This window comes from Staurois parvus, unplaced genomic scaffold (genome assembly GCF_062004578.1).
Source record: "Staurois parvus isolate SC_StPar_1 unplaced genomic scaffold, SC_StPar_1.0 ptg000130l, whole genome shotgun sequence".
In the NCBI taxonomy this organism is placed as follows: Eukaryota; Metazoa; Chordata; class Amphibia; order Anura; family Ranidae; genus Staurois; species Staurois parvus.
The window spans coordinates 4,945,153-4,962,688 of NW_028317926.1; positions in this window are offsets into that span (position 1 = coordinate 4,945,153).

A 17,536-nucleotide genomic window follows, 5' to 3' on the forward strand; every position below is an offset into this window, starting at 1 on the left:
CCATCTCATGGCCATAATGCAGTATTTTCCTGATTTTGGCCTGGAGAGAAAATAGCATTTTGTTTGATTTCGCACAGAATTAATGTGCATGCAGATTTTTTTTTTCTTTTTTTCGATGCACCTACTAGTATGTCGATCTGTGTTGGTCTGAGTTGCTCAATGCAAGGATACAGCAAGGTGCCCAGTTTACACCAAAACATTGTGTTGATATGTACTTTTTTCAGCACAGGGCACAAAAACACAATACAACTCCTGTCAGCTCATAGAATTAGGCCTGGTTCACACCAGTGCAGTTTGCTTTTGATCAGTTTTTCCAATGCTCTTTACATTTTGTATAGCATTTTTACACGTGTTTTTACCGCATTTTGTTTGTTTTATGTTAAAGGGGAAATGTTTTTGTTACTGGGCAGAATAAAAATACAAAACGCTGCAAAAATGTGGGAAAAATGCACTACATGCGTTTCAGCAGCATCTCTATAGCAAAAACGCTGCTTTTTGCATTTAAAAAAGTCACTGATCCTTACCAAAAACGCAGCTGCTGAAAAATGCATAAATTTGAACATGTCCCACAGGAAACCCTGTTAAATGGACTGTGGTGTGTTTCCGCAAAAAGGAATTAAAAAAAAGGCATAGGTGTGAACCAGGCCTTAAGTTTAAAGAGGTAAAAAAGGAAGCACTGCAATATGTTGTAAAGCATCATAGCGCATCTTAATGCTTGCCCACTGCTGCGAACGAGCCCTTAGTTGCTAGATTTGATGGGAACAGCGCTTTTCTTTATAGAAAGAGGTGAACGCCTTGTCATATTTTATTTATTTATTTCAGGTACTTATATAGAACCGTCAGTTTACGCAGCGCTTTACATATATATTGTACATTTACATCAGTCCCTAACCCTCAAGGGGTGTACAATCTAAGGTCCCTAATTTACACATTCTAGGGTTATTTATAACTCTGCCCCAAATTACATCACTAATCTTGTCTCCAAATATCACCCAAACCGCTCCTCGCACAACCTCCTGCTCTCTAGCTCCCTTGTCTCCTCCTCCCATGCTCATCTCAAGGACTTCTCCAGAGCTTCCCCCATCCTCTGAAACTCTCTACCCAAATTTATCAGACTATCACCTACTCTGCTCACTTTTAGACGATCTCTGAAAATCTATCTCATCAGCCCTCATCTAATATTGGAATCTTCTATTCCTTCTACCAGTCCATCCCCCACAGTTATTACCTTTTGTACCACTAGCCCCTCCCTCTTAGATTGTAAGCTCCAAGGAGCAGGGCCCTCCTAACCCTCTTGTATTGAACTGTATTGTTGTTGTATTGTCTCCAGTCATATTGTAAAGTGCTGAGCAAACTGTTGGCGCTATATAAATCCTGTATAATAATAATAATAATAATAGGGCCAATTTATACAGGAGCCAATTCACCTACCAGCCTGTCTTTGGAGGAAACTGGAGTATCTGGAGGAAATCCACGCAGGCACAGGGAGAACATGCAAACTCCAGGCAGGTGGTGCCGTGGTTGAGACATCTAAAGTATGAAGCCTTAATCAAGCAAATAAATGAATCTACTGTGAATAAAATTAAAAGGGCTCCCAATCTATGCCGTGCGCACCTGTGCAGACAGCTTACACTGTACTTGATAACGTGCTTTCTTTAATGGATCTGAAATATGAAAATTGCCTAAACCTATAAACACCTATCTCACGCCTCATGAATCACATTAACACTCATAGCTGGAGTAACTCCAGAGCAGAAAGGAGAAAATAATAACAGTCCAGAGGTCTGACAAGTAATCGTATGAAACATGGATGTCGAAGTGGCCTGCCTGACCCCAGCAGAAAGCAGAGCTGGAAGGCTGCAGATTGAAGGTGTGATTAAATTCCTGGTGTATGCCTGAGCTGATTATACCTGAGCTTTCTTTGTCACAATCCACGGTGACATATCAGAGCAAGAAATACTAACTCTACATTAAAAACCAAGACTTTCTATATAAATGTTCTCGGAAATTGCTTTTTATGTCCGCCGTACCTTTGATAAATAGCCAAACCTTTCATAGTAAAAAAATCATTGCTTGGGTGTTTTATGAGATTCTTGCTCTTTGCCTTTCAGAATTTATTCGTCTGCAATTTGTGGCAGGAACAACTTTGTCATTCCTCTGCCATCAAACTCTTGTTCACTAGAACAAATTTTGTAAGATTTATAGTATTGCTTTGTCTAGTAATGTACACTTGTGAAAGCTGAAGTTCGGGTATTGCAATTTTTACATTGTTAAGCAGGCCAAACATGGGTTGAATTCCGAAATAATTTTCTGTTGAAAATCTTTTAATCTTTTCTAAGAATTTTCGTGGGCCACAGCAAAAAACGATTTTCAAGCGACTATCGAATTTGACTAATCGGGCATGTTGGAAATATTTGAGAAAAACAAACAAATTTCTTATCAATGATGGGAGATCCCCCTTGTGAACGAGGCCTAATGCGGGCCATACATGAGTTGAATTCCGAACAAATTTTGTTTAGAAAATTGGAAATTTCGTGCTAGAAATGTAATCGAAAAAGAAATAAGCATGAGCTGTGACCTGAAAAGAAAAGAAAATTCTAGGCCACGAAAATTCTTTTCGGTAGCAACATGAGGTGAAATTAAAGGCTTGGTTGGTCGAATTCTGAAAGAATTTTCTTTAGAAAATCTTTTAATCTTTTCTAAGAATTTTCATCCGAATTTCACACCATTAGTGGACCACAAGCAACAGCCAATTTTCAAGCGACTATCGAATTTGGCATGTTTGAAAAAAACTAATTTCTAATCAATGATGGGAGAATGGTGCGAGAAATGTAATCAAAATAAGCATGAGCTGTGACCTGAAAAGAAAATTCTTGGCCACAAAAATTCTTTTCTGTAGCAACATGAGGTGAAATTAAAGGCTTCGTTGGTTGAATTTCGAAATCAATGGTGGCACCATTGGATTAGAAAATGCACAAAATTTCCAATTTAAGAAACAAAATTTGTTTGGAATTTGATTCATGTATGGCCTGCATTAGGCCTCGTTCACAAGGGGGATTATATCCGTGCCCTGTTCAGAACCATGGTTTATTGGCACAGGGCTGCACAGGTGTTGTGTGCTTCCCTGTGCCAATAATCATGTCTATTATTGTCTGATTGGACAAGGTGGAGAGTCCTGGAGGTGATGTCACAATCTCCACCTCATAGAATCAGAGAACACTTTGCATTTATTGTAAAATGCAAAGTGTCCTCTGAATGACACCCATGAAGAGCTAGCATCCTTTTGCATTTAGTAAGCAGAATTGCACGTGCTTAGCATGGGACTTGAAAAAACAAGTTATCTGTATGATCTGCTTTTTTTCTTGGTATCCTCTGGGCATCCATTGAGGTAGTTCTAGGTCCACCAAAATCCTCCCCCCCTCCTGCTCTCTTATCCACCTCCCTACGCCGTATTGTAAAAAAAATCAGCGAGGATGTGGACATGTATTTCTGGAGTAACGTTTAGAAACGTCACTTGAAAAATCCCCCCCAGGCCGCAGGTGCGGCTGTAAAAGCAGAATTAAAGTCAGTATGATTACCTCTTCTCTAACATCTGAAGTCCACAAATGTCTGTCTTCAGGCCTCCTCAATGGCTGACGTGAACTGATGCAACTGGGGTCAGTCATCCCGCCATACAAACTGTACCGGAAATGTATGCGGAGCTGTGCATACGCAGCTCATTTTACATGCTGGAGAATGCTGTGAGCAGGAGAGACATTGCATATCTCTTCTGTGAAATAGCCTTCCTGCTCATAAATGTTATGACTTTAGAACTAAGTGCATTGCTGTGACCACATCTCCGTTGAGTTACACTTTAATGACTGTTACCAAGGATGACGTAGTTTACAAACAGTGTGTACAGAGCCAATCTGAGCAGCTCTGTACCATGTGATCACTGTGATTGGTTATTACAGAAATCACATGATGTAAACAGTGTAATGTTTACATCTGTGAACCCTCCCCTAACTCTTACAATGGAAGAAAGGGGAGAAGGAGGAACTAATGAATGAGTCATTCATTAGTATAACATCAGTGACAGCAGCAGGTTCTGGTAAGGGGCTGTAATGTATTGTGTGATCTTTTTTATCCCATTCATCCCCCTCCTCTATTGTACATCTGATCTCCATGCTACCTCTCTCTGTAACCTGTATATTAACTCTTCACCTCTGTTATTATGCACATTAACCCTTGTATCTCCGTTCTCTAATGTGTGCCCTGTACATTAATCCCTTTACCTCCTCCTGCCTCTGTGTATGATCTGCACTATAATGAAGTGCTTTATATAGTGCACCATTACTCAGCTCCATGTTTAAACCACTTCAGTACCAGCATGTTTCTTCAATTAAAAAAACTAAGAAAATAAATTATGGCAAAAAATTAAATCATCTAGGGGTGTCTACTTTCCAGAAAATGGTCATTTGGGGGGGTCATATTTTTATGGCTTTTTTATTTATATGTTTTATAGAATAAAGTAAGGCAAACAGTTTTTTGCTCACAATAGTTTCCTCACAGTGCAAGTTATGGTTCACTAGAATTCTAGAAATATAGGCAGACATCATAAGTAAAAAAAATCTGTATATTGTACGTACTGACTGCTATTCACTGTTTAATATCCATAAAAAAATTAAAGAGATTAAAGACAATTGAAAAATAAAAGACCTCTAGTAAGTTGTTTTGGGCAACCAATCAGCTCTTTCCCCCACATCCCAGGCAGCCTAACTGAGCTCCAGCCAGAAACTTATGTCAGTTTGACAGTGAACATTGGAAACTCTCCCTGCCTCCCCAGTGGCTGGTCGGCCTTGCTGTTAATCTTCCCCTGCCCGGCCCACCCACCGAGCCAACCCAGAGCCACGGATTGGCTGAGGCGGTGGGCACATGCTACACTCCCATGACCGTCACATGCACTGGCCAATCATCTCCATGGATGGGTGTCTCTGAGAAGCCAATTAGTGAAGCGTATAGAGGGGGGAAGAGGGTGGGACTTTAGGAGGCCATGCGCATGCTGTTGGTAAAGTTCTGAGCAGAGTCAGTAGACCGAGCACAAGTACATGTTTAACCACTTGCCTACCTGGCACTTTTATCCCCTTCCTGCCCAGGCCAATTTTCAGCTTTCAGTGCTGTTGAATGACAATTGCGCAGTCATGCAACACTATACCCAAATGAAATGTTTCTAATTTTTTTTCACACAAATAGAGCTTTTGTTTGGTGGTATTTAATCGCCACAGGCGTTTGCTTTTTTTTGTTTATAGTGCAAAAAATAAAAACAATTTGAAAAAAAAAATGTTTTCTTTGTTTCTATTATAAAATGTTGCTAAACAACTAATTTTTCTCCTTCACTGATGTGCGTTGATGAGGCTGCACTGATAGGCGGCACTGATAGGCAGCACTGATAGGCAGCACTGATCAGGTGGCACTGATGGGCATTGATGAGGAGGCACTGATGATGCTGCACTGATATGCAGCACTGATGGGCACAGATAGGCGGTACTGATGGGCAGCACTGACTGACAGCACTGACTGGTGGCACTGACGTGCGGCACTGCTGGTCACTGACGGGCGGCACTACTGCGCAGCACTAATGGGTGGCACTGCTGGGCAGCATTGTTGGGCGGCACTCATAATCAGGGCAGATCTCTACTGTCACATTTGCTGGTTATCGGCAGTACTTTCCTCACACTGTGACAGCGGGAGGAAAGTGCTGCCGATAATGGGCAACTGTGTTTACTTTGTGATCTGCTGTATCATTGGACACAGCTGATCACCTGGTAAAAGGTTGCTGTGAGTGGACCAGCGATCACTGACAGCACCGAGTGCACGGCGCCGGCTGTGCGCAGGGGGCTCTAGCGTCTTTCGGCTATAGCGCGGTTGGCAATCGGGTAAAGGAAGTTCTTCTCCTGTCATGGACATTTATGAACAGTAGAAAAGTTACAAACCGTCCGTAGATTGACACTGCAATATTGCTCAGGACACCCAGGCCCCTCGGGTCAGCCGGCCCCTTACATATGTATGGGCTGTCCCCACCTGATGGTGGTCCTGCTTCAAGTTAGAGGGATGAGACAAACCATTTATCACTGGCAAGGGTGCTTACAATGATCAGTTTTTATTTATTCATGCTCAACCTTTATCACAAAAGGAAAAAAAAACAATTTGCTGTAACTATAAAGTGTGAGCTGAAGATATAGATACACTAACACTCCCCTCCCCCTTGACTGATAATTCTGCTGTCCAAGGGTGCCCCTTGTGATCCTTCATCCAGAGTGGGGACAATCTAATACAAAAGGTGTGTTACTGGCCAAATCACCATGTTTGTAGCTTGAATCATAAAAACGCTCAACAAGCAAAAAGCTATTGTTTACAATAGCTATTGACATCTGAGTGTTTTGTCGCCTGTAGCAAAATGCCTGTCACTCAAAATAGTACAGGAGCTACTTTTCAGAAAATCGAGCATTTTTTCAATGGAAAAAAGCAACATGAGCAGTTTCAAGCACTTTTTCGAGCGTTTTCAGCTCAAACAACAGCTCTCCACCCCTTTTTTCAGCTTGTCATTGGCCACATAAAAATGCCTAATTGAAAAACGCTAAAAAAAAAGCTGCAAAATTGTGCAATTCTGCTCCCAAAAATGCTGTAAAAACCCTTGCAAACGCAAAGATTAGGTGTGTGTGTAGCCTAAATCAGCCACCACATCTAGTGATTGGTGTTGGGGATGCAACAGCATGCACTATATACAGTATTGTGTGTTAATATCACTTGACCAGTAGATGGCACTTTACACTAAGGTTACCAGTTGTGCATATCTGTAAACTTGTTGGTTCTCTCTCTTCTCTCTCTTTTTATAACCAAGATGTCTGCTGTTACAGGTTGCTGAAATGTTTTGTATGTTTGCAACTTAAGCCACACAAGTAAACCAAGTTCTGCCTCATCACAAGCTACTAGTGTCTTCTCGAACACATAACCAACAATTGGTAAGCTGCAATATATTACATTTTTGTTTTTGAGTTTAATAGGGCTTTAAAATTCATATCAAACCTGAAGGGCCTGCTATGAATTAGTGGGGAATTCCATGCCATGTGTTTTTTCCGTAGGGGTCCTACAGTAATATATATAGCAGACCCTTATCTAGGACAAGGGTCTGGTATGGGTGTAGGTAATCCCCCTGCTTAGTTTACAAACAGAATGAAGCAGCCAGGAGCTGTCATTTTGCTGGCACACTTTTTACTTTGTAAATGTCAGTGTTGCTGTTTTGGGTTGCAGACATAGCACAGATGCCCCACTTCACAGGCAGGGTCTGGGCATCCCATATCTTATTTAGTGCACGTTATTTTTTCATGTTTCACTTTAAACGATACTAAAATCACTGCTCCCCGTCAAACTGAATTTTTTTTTTGGTGCTTGTCCCCCAGGGCAGTGCCCAGCCCCCATGGCATTTGTTTGACAATCTCTAGCACAGTAACCTAGAAAGTGGTCATTATTGTTTTCTATCAGTTGCCTCCTGTTGACTTCAATAGGGTTTGAATTCGGCACCCAAATTTTAGTCATGGTCATCGAACCCAGGTATCAGCTCATCAGTTTTTGATCAGTGAGTTTATATATTTTTTCTGTAGCACTACCCCCTTAAAGTTCCTTTCACACGAGCGGACCGACTGGGTCCACCTGTGTTTCAAGCGGACCTGATCAGATGCTTCATTGTCAGACATGTGTCTGTTTACACCCGCCTGCATCCAATCCGATCCTACCCACTAAGAGCAGATGGATGGGGATCCATTCTCCATCCATCTGGCGGGTCGGATGGAAACGGACAGATGATCCATTTCCATCCGACAGCCTATAAAAGACAGCAGGCTGTGTCCAAATTCGCTCTGCCTAAGTAAAGCGGACATGGACCTGTCATTCGTTTGCTCAGGGGGATCATCAGGCAGCAGATCCTCTGCTGGGCAAGCGGTTCCGCTGATGGGTCCATCGCGAGTGAAAGGGGCCTAAGAGCTGCTGAGTATTTTGGGTTCCCTGTTCGCTTCTGAGCCCTGGGGGCACAACCCCTACTGACACCACCATAATACCTTGGCCAGGTATCCACCTGGCTATAGCACACAGCTTTTGACACAATAGTCACAAAGTAAATCAGTCTGCATTGAAGTGGAGCTCCACCCAACAGGAGAAGTTCTGCTTTAAGTTCTGGTGCCCCACTCCCCATCAGGAATTGGCACCTTTGGGAAGTGGGTACCCAATTTTGACAGGTACCCACTCCCACCTGCGCTGCAACCGCCTAGGTGATTGGAAGTTGTCCTCCACCCTCCCTGTAGTCTTATGGGTCATGTGACTGGTCCCAGAAGACTACAGGAGTATTCACAAGGCACAGCGCTACTTGCGCATGGGGAGTGGGCACAGCTGGGTGTCCACACTTAGGATGCTGGCACTGGGGAGAGAGGACAGCCAGTGAAACATGGGATCATGGGACAGATGAGTGGCTGTTTTTTTAAGTCAGCAGCTACAGTTTTTGTAGCTGCTGACTTTTATTTTTTTAGGTTTGACAGGAGCTCCACATTAAGATCAGATTAGCAAAAATATACACATGGAGAATCGGTGACTAATATGCGCAAGAGTGAACCATAAAAGAGAAATAAACTACATAATATGGCACTGCTGTATACCACTTTAAATAGTCCCAATTGTCCCGCAGGACTCAGAGTTTAATCAAGCTCTCCTACTAAGAGAACTTTCCCCAGATGAGCAGAAAGGAAAAAAAGCCAGACTGTTGGGCTAGCTCGCTTGTAGGTTCTCAGTAACCAGAACCAGTGCTTAAAGTTGGGAATACACGATTAGAAAATCGACCGATCAGTCATCCAACGACCGAGAGGTGTTCGTTCTTTGGTCGAAATCGTGGCCCATATTGACCAATCTAAAAAAATCGTTCAACGGGCAATACGCAGTGTTGATGTCTTCCGTACAAGTGTAAGTGGTGCAGTGTGCATGTGACCTTGTAGCCACGCCCTTCCGGCCAGAACGAGCGATATACACGACAATTACCAGCAATGAGTATAATATAGTTTATTACATTATCTATATACATAAGTAGTGATACATAAAAATATAATATGCAGAATTATGGTTTCATTATCTCATTAGGCCAATCTACTTTTAACCTTTGGATTTTTCGTTCATGTTTACGAAGATTCCTTGGACATAAACATCCGGGTCATCTTCTGTTTCCGCTCATGCGTGATAGCACTTTATAGATTTTTTTTTTGTATGACCGTCATACCACCGCATAGAAAATCTGTTGTTCAACCTGATTTGTTTTATTCACACTATCGTTATCGGTTAAAAAAATCCTGTTCATCAACGAAGAGAAGAGATCATTCGATCAGTAGTTCCGCAAAATTTTTTGTACAATTTTCTTATTGTGCGTACGGGGCATAACTCTCTAAAGGTTTTGGTGAGTGAAAGGTCCCATATAGAACCTATCACACAATGTGGGATAAACTCTTCTACCGGCTTGCTGGAGCTCTTTAAATTGGTGCACAGTGAAGGTGTAGTCTCTTTTTATGAGAAATGACACTTTCCTTAGAGATGATGATACAACGAGCAGAATTCCCCTTTATAAGAGTTTGCTTTAAATGTGTTAAAAAAGGTTTAGTGGATATTCCAACTGAAGAGGAGTGGGAGTAGAAGTGTGTGCCTTAAAGCGCAGGGCTACTCAACTACAGGGCTTGGCTGGTGGTACTTGTTGCTTCTTTGAATAAAATAATCAGTGCCTACGGACACAGCCGATCGCATGATGTAGTAAAAGACCAATCACAGTGGCTCTTTACCACGTGATCAGCCATGTCCAATGACACAACAGATCATTGGTAAATGCAGTTGCCAGTTATCAGCTGCACTTTCCTCACGCTGTCACAGTGTGAGGAAAGTGCTGCCGATAATCGGCAATTGTCAGAGGACTGATCGGCACCGATCATCAGGGCACTGATGATCAGTGCCCAGCAGTGTCACCCACCAGTGTTGCCCACCTGTACCCAGCAGTGCCACCCACAAGTGCCCAGCAGTGCCACCCACAAGTGCCCAGCAGTGCCTAGTAGTGCCACCCACCTGTGCCCAGCAGTGCCACCCACCTGTGCCCATCAGTGCCACCCATCAGTGCCACCCATCAGTGTCCAGCAGTGCCACCAGTCAGTGCCACCAGTCAGTGCCGCTAGTCACTGCCACCAGTCAGTGCCACCCATCAGTGCTGCCTATCAATGCCCATCAGTGCTGCCTGTCAGTGCCCATCATTGTTGCATTTCAGTGCAGTATCATCAGTGCCAGCTCATCAGTGCGGCCTATGAGTGCGGCCTATGAGTGCGGCCTATGAGTGCGGCCTATGAGTGCGGCCTATCAGTGCCCAGCAGTGCTGCCTATCCGTGCCACCTCATCAGTGCCAGCTATAAGTGCCTATTAGTGCCCATTAGTGCCGCCTATCAGTGCCCATCAGTGCTGCCTTTCAGTGCAGCCTCATCAACGCACATCAGTGAAGGAGAAAAATTACCTGTTTGCAAAATGTTATAATAGAAACAAAGAAAACTTTTTTTTAAAAAAAAAATTTTTTGTTTATAGCGCAAAAAATAAAACACTCAGTGGCAAGTACCTACCACCAAAAGAAAGCTCTATTTGTGTGAAAAAATGAAAAAAATTTCATATGGGTACAGTGTTGCATGACCGCACAATTGTCATTCAAAATGAAACAGCGCTGAAAAATTGGCCTGGGCACGAAGGGGTATAAGTGCCCGGTAGGCAAGTGGTTAAAGTAGCTGTGCAAAGCACTGACCTTGCTGTTGGGGGGGGGGGCTGTTCTCACTGTCCTCCCAGGAAGATAGTGATGCTGGTAGCGATGTCCTGATCTACTTGCCTGCAGGTAGACTATCCTGCCCCTCTCCAGCAATCTGGAAATCACTTTCTCTGCTGTCCAGTACAGTCTGATCCAGTCTGAGGCCTCTTGGATCGGTCCGCAGCTCTGACAGACACCTTGCCTTTTTTTCAGTATTTCTCTCTCTCTGAGGTTTCCTGGGTTTTCCTTTTTCTATCCTCCTGCCCCTTTGTCCGTTTGCCTGGGACCTGTAGTTGTATGTCAGCTAACTGAATGAAGAAATCCTGCTTGCAGCATACAAGTCCCATAGCAACTTCCAGCTGTACAACAGCTGTGTCAAGTGGACTGCAGAACACTGCCATCTTGTGACCATTTAACGATCTGCAAAAAGTAACAATGTAGTGTGTTACACTTTAAAAGCAACTAATTGTTTTTAAGACTACAGAGTTTTATACTAAATGTTCTGCTTTTGACAAAATTTATAAAATTAATTTTTAGTTTTTTGATTTGACTGCAGTGTAATCTGCCCATAGGTACAAGTGCTTGCTATGCCATGCAGCTGGGGTGGCTGGCTAAGGCTAGGTTCTCTCTTCTACATCTGCTTTTTCATGTGTTTTTCAAGTATTTGTATGCTCTTTTTAATGTGCTTTGCATGCATTTTTCATGCACTCCCATTAAAGTCTATCAGGTCAAAAAGGCACCAAAAGGAATGGAAGTAGGTTTCATAGGTGAAACGGGTCCCATAACCAACAATCAGTTTCCTCTTGTCATGCATTGTCATCCTGCCTGTATATCCTGCCTGGGGGCTCTATTTGGACTTAAAATTGGTTGTGTTACAAGGGTCCATAAGGCGGAAAATTGCCCCTACTTAAATGCATCAATATTTATTGTTTTGGGATTGAAAAGTGTCAGAGGTTGAGAAGCCTTTGGAGATAGAGCATGCCAACTATTTGCCATAGGATCACAAAAAAATATTCCAAGTTCTACTTTCTGAGCAGTTTCTTATACAAAAGCTCATAAACATGAGAAGTTTTAACAGGAAAACAGAAAACGTATGACATTACTTTCGGGGCAGCTTTGAGCTAGCATTCATTGTCATTCATAGCAGAGAAATATCCTTGGCTTTAAAGAGAAGATTAAAGTCACTTAAGCCAGAAAGTACTAGTAGGCATCACAATGTGAGGGTATAGCAAAGAATATTAAGATCTTGGAAAAGATCCTAAAACCCAGTAGCTGGCACCATCAGATGGCACAGATCTGCTGTATAAAAAAGGAATAATCCTTCTGTATGAAAAGAATTGTCCTTTCTGAATGGACACTAAAGTTAAAAACAGTAAACTCTTCCTTCAGCCCTCCTGAATACAAGTTTTTTTTCATTACAGATAATGGAAATGTACTGCGGAATGTACAGCAGACAATGCCTACAGTAAAGATTATTTTAAATATGTTAAGGTATTACTTTAGAACTGTAAAGATACTATTGTTATATTGTATTAAGTAAAGGCTTATTTTAATGACATTACTAGTTCTGGGCATTTGGGACATATCAGGGACTGTGGGGACGTCAACTCTTGTGCCTTCTATACCTTCTGTCTTGTTGGGAGTAGACCATATTTGCTAAGACCTCCTAATCACTGATGGATCCAGCAGAGGCTGAAAAGAAGCTTTCCCTAGATACCTCTGCAACACTGGATTATGCACCACATGATAATCATTTGTATGAATACACTCAGCAGCTCCTGTTCAATGCAAAACAAAGGTGTACATATTTTTCTCCTTCTTCTAACCAGCTTCGTAGCAGAATATGCAGGAAGGTGAAATACAGAATAAATGATTATCTGTATACCATAGTAAAGCTAAACTCAGGAGCAGCTAGGGACATCCAGATAGGCACGTGCTGGCAATCTTGTTGATGTAATTTGATGTCTTAGATCATGTGTCTATTTTGTTATAAATGATTACGAGTTCGACGTGTGAAATAAATATAAATATATATATATATATATATATATATATATATTATATATATATAGTGGGAACACGCTTCAAAGTGGTAGAACTTTTCATTTAAAGCACACAGCGACTCGCTTCTTTAAGGGCCTTTTTGCCCAATTTTATTTAAACAAATGTCCCATAACATAAAGCTTCCCACACAGGGGTATCCACCATCAAACAAAACAACGATTCAGGCCTCCTGGCTTATACTCAGTTTGATGTCTGTCTCCTGCAGACTTCTTTAAGAATTATGGCTCTTGCACATCGCTGGCCACTAGCACATAGCTAGTCTCTAGCAGCTCCTTGCTGCTTTTGGCTTCCACCTCTCCTAGGTGGAGCCCACCTGACTCCTGTCTTCCAACTGGAGCCCTCCTGACTCCTATCTGCCGGGGTGGAGCCCAGAACCCTGGTCCTGACTCTATGAAAAGGGCTGTACACACCTGTGCAATCAGTCTCCTGGCCATTCCCAAAACCTGGTCCCAGGATTGGAGATTTCATCCCTCCCAAATCGCTTCGAAATCTCCAGGCTCCAGCTCCCAAAATGGACCTTACAAACAAACAAAGGAGGAACGTGAAAAGCCACTTTCCTCCATATCAAACACTTACCCTGGAGCCCCTCAACCTGCCTTGTTGAGAATCCTGGGTGACAGATTGCCACACTGTCACAATATATATATATATATATATATATATATATATATACACACATACATATACATATATACATACACACACACACATACATACACACACACACATACAATGGATATGGACTGAAAGTGCACACTCTCAGGTTTAATTTGATGGTATGAACATCCTCACTGGAGGAAGGGTTTAGGAATTACAGTTCTTAAGAATAGCCCCCCCCCTTTTTGAAGGGGCCAAAAGTAATTGGACAATTGAATCAATAGCTGTTTCATGGCCAGGGGTGGGCTACAACTTCTTTATTTCTTCACCAGTTAAGCAGGTAAAATGTCTGGAGTTGATTCTAAGTGTGGTATTTGCATTTGGAATCTATTGCCGTGAACCTACATTATGCGTTCAAAGAAGCTGTCCATTCAAGTAAAACAGGCCATTGTAAAGCTTCAAAAATGAAACAACATTAGGAGTGGCCAGATCAACAGTTTGATACATTCTAAAAAAGGCTCCTAACTTGATGGAGCTGACGATCATAGGAATAATATTATGCTTGTCAGTTCCATCTAGTGCCCAGATCACTCAACAGCAAAAATTATTCCTTCAACAGTAAACTCTCCAGCAGAAACAATAAAACCCCAGCAGCAACAATAAATCTCCAGCAGCAATAATGAATCTCACAGCAACACCATTACTTCTGCCAGCAGCAACAATAAATACTCCAGCAGCAATAATAAATCCTTGCAGTAGCAACAATAGACTCCTCCCTCCTAAGCTAATATATACATGCACCATCTGCCACTCAATGAGGGTAAGGGTATTAATCAAGGAATACTGTCTATAACAACCAGCAATAGTATGTAGTGAAGAACACCGACCATCAGGAATCATGATTAAGAAGCCACTGGTACAGACACAGTTACTTCCCTTTCTTCACACCAAATTACTTTGTGGTCCAACTGTCCAAGAGCCCCATTATTTCACTGCAGTTGAATGTATTGTAATGCAGTTGCATAAAAAAAAAAAATTGGCAGTTGTGGTTTTGGGTCTGGGGAATTTTAACAAAAAAGCTCATGGGTATTTCTATAGTAAATTACGCCCCTGTTCAAACATCTAACACCTGAGTTCTGGAACACCCAGACACAGACATACACACTAGAGGACCTGGGTCTGTAAGGTTGGTGCAGAACAGTTAATGTACAACATAGTGTACAGAGTGAGGCAGTGTAGATTACAACATGTACAACAAGGAGTAAAAAAGCCAGTGCAGAATAGGGAAATTACTGCTTGGCATATTGAATGTGTCTGAACATAATAGGAAATGTACAGCATGATGAATGGAGTGAAATAGTGTGGAATAGAAAACATAAAGCACAGTATACAGAATGAATTGGTGCAGAAAAAGGGAACGTAGAGCATGGTACATGGAATGACGTAGAGCAGAACAGGGAAAATACAGCATGGCATGACACATGGTGGTGGTGTGGAATAGGGCTCGTACAGCACGGTATATGGAATGAGGTGGCGTGAAATAAGGAATGTACAGCATACCATATTAAACTAGAAAATCTACAATTTCTGGGGAAATTGTGTGAAGTGTTCTTGCATCCAACCCTAACCAAATGATTGATGAAATGTAAGCAGTGCACATGGCAAGCCTGATAGAGTGAGAAATGCATTTCAACTTGGTGACTCAGCTGCCTCGTGAGTCATGTTTGGTTGCTATAGCAACTCACTCAGTGACAGGAAGCTGACAGGCTTTTGTAAACACACTGCTCCAACTTGCCAACTTAACTGGCGATTGCCATCTTCAAACACTTGTAGTTTTAAAAGTATAAATGCTACTGCGAAGAGCTTGATATTGTGAGAGTCACAAGAACCACAGCTACATTTTGATGTATAGTATGTCTCTGAAATATTAAAAATGAAGGCACAGTCGCAGTTTAAAAATGTCCCTTAAAATTTCAGGTGGCTGTGAGTGAAGTTTCACTGAAAACTAACAAACAACTTGCTGCCCTACTAGCACAGTATAACAATGTGACACAATATAATCACTAATACCAGTTATGCAAAAGTATGTATATCAACATAGTGCCACCCTACTATATAAAGCATACGTATGTATACGTAAATCGAAGACACATAAATAAACACGTGCTGTCCTACTAACACACATGCAAATAAAAACAAAAGGTGTGCTAGAATAAGTAGAAAATAAATGTATATAGCACATATAGTTAAAAAGGGGCAACACAGTGGCTAAACGGTTAGCATTTTTGCCTGGCAGTGCTAGGGTCGCTGGTTCAAATCCCAACCACGTCACCACCTGCCTGCAGTTTGCATGTTCTCCCTGTGGGTTTCCTCTGGGTACTCTGGTTTCCTCCTACACTCCAAAACATGCTGGTAGGTTACTTGGCTCCTATCTAAATTGGCCCTAATATATGTATGAATGTAAGTTAGGGACCTTAGATTGTACACCCCTTGAGGGTTAGGGACTGATGTGAATGTACAATATATATGTAAAGTGCTGTGTAAATTGACAGCGCTATATAAGTACCTGAAATAAATAATAAAAAAGTCCAAAGACAGTGAGTCCATTCCTATGTGTTGGATCCAAGTACATAAGATAATCCCACTTCTCAATATATCTTCAGTATACTACACCACTGTGCTCCTTCACCATCAGGTGTGCACGCTCACCTTAGTGCCCAGATATACCGGTGTGATTTGGGAATTGAAATCGCATCTAGAGAATGTCAGTGTCTTCATGTTTGCGATTTGCTGCAGTGCAATTTCTAAAGTAGTTCTTGCATTACTTTTTCTACAGTTTTGTTGAGATTTCACATACATAGAATATAATGGAAATTGCACTGCTAATTGCAAGAAATTGTTGCAAAAGTAGCAATAAAGTCTTCAGAAATGGCGCTGAAATTGCACACAAATCGCAACGGTATGACCGATGACTTACTGCTATATGGGCCACTGTTAGAGAGACTTCCCCTCACCTACTATTCAGGTGACACAGTTTACTGTGTGAGGAAGTGAGAGCTAGCCAAATAGACAGTAGCAAAAATGTTTTTTTTTTTTTTTTTTAATTACGTAGGAGAATGCTAGAACCCCTGTCAGATTTTTATTGCTGTCTGTTTCCATGTTGTAGATTTTCCCTCACTTCCTGTCTAGTAAAAAAAAAAAAAAAAAAAAGGAGGGAGAAGGGGAGAAGGAGAGAAGGGGGAGAAGGAGAGAAGGAGGAGAAGGAGAGAAGGAGGAGAAGGAGGAGGAGAAGGTGTCCCCAGGACAGGAAGCGAAGGGAAATCTCTCTAGTAGAGCCCCAGACAGCAGTAAAAACCTGACAGGGAATCTAACCTTCTCCACTCTATTCCAACTAGAAAAAATAAAGATTGGTAGTAGATACACTTTAACTTTCCCTATTATGTCCAAAACTAAAAAAAATTACTGTGAATAGGCTTTAAAAACCGTCATGTAAAGCTGGTAATAGCTGATGAAAAACTGTTACAGATCTTAAAATTGGTAATACAGATTTGTATTTGTCTGATAAATGTACCAACATACAGAGTGAGGACCTGGATAACTGATCAGAGTTATACACAATCAGCCAGCCCCTCACACGTCACAGCACTTGGGTGATCCTGATGAACTTACCAGCCAAAATCTGTTTGGTCAATCTACGAGCCGAAGATCTCACCACTGCTGGGACACCGGAGCTGCACAGCCTGGAGGCCAGTAAGTAGTGAGTCCTGGCTGGGACTTGTAGTCCCACACTCTCCAGCCACAGGTGGCCTATATATGTAAACAGCTGCTACCTGTAGGTGTAATCCCCTGATCAAAATACTGAGTACGGCCTGGGACTTGTAGTCCCACACTCTCCAGCCACAACTTGCCTAAACATGTAAACAAACATCTGACGCCTGGAGGTCTAATCCCCTGATCTAAGTCATGAGTGTCAGCTGGGACTTGTATTGTCACACACTTCTGCCACAACTGGCCTTAACAGGTAAATAGGGATTTTTT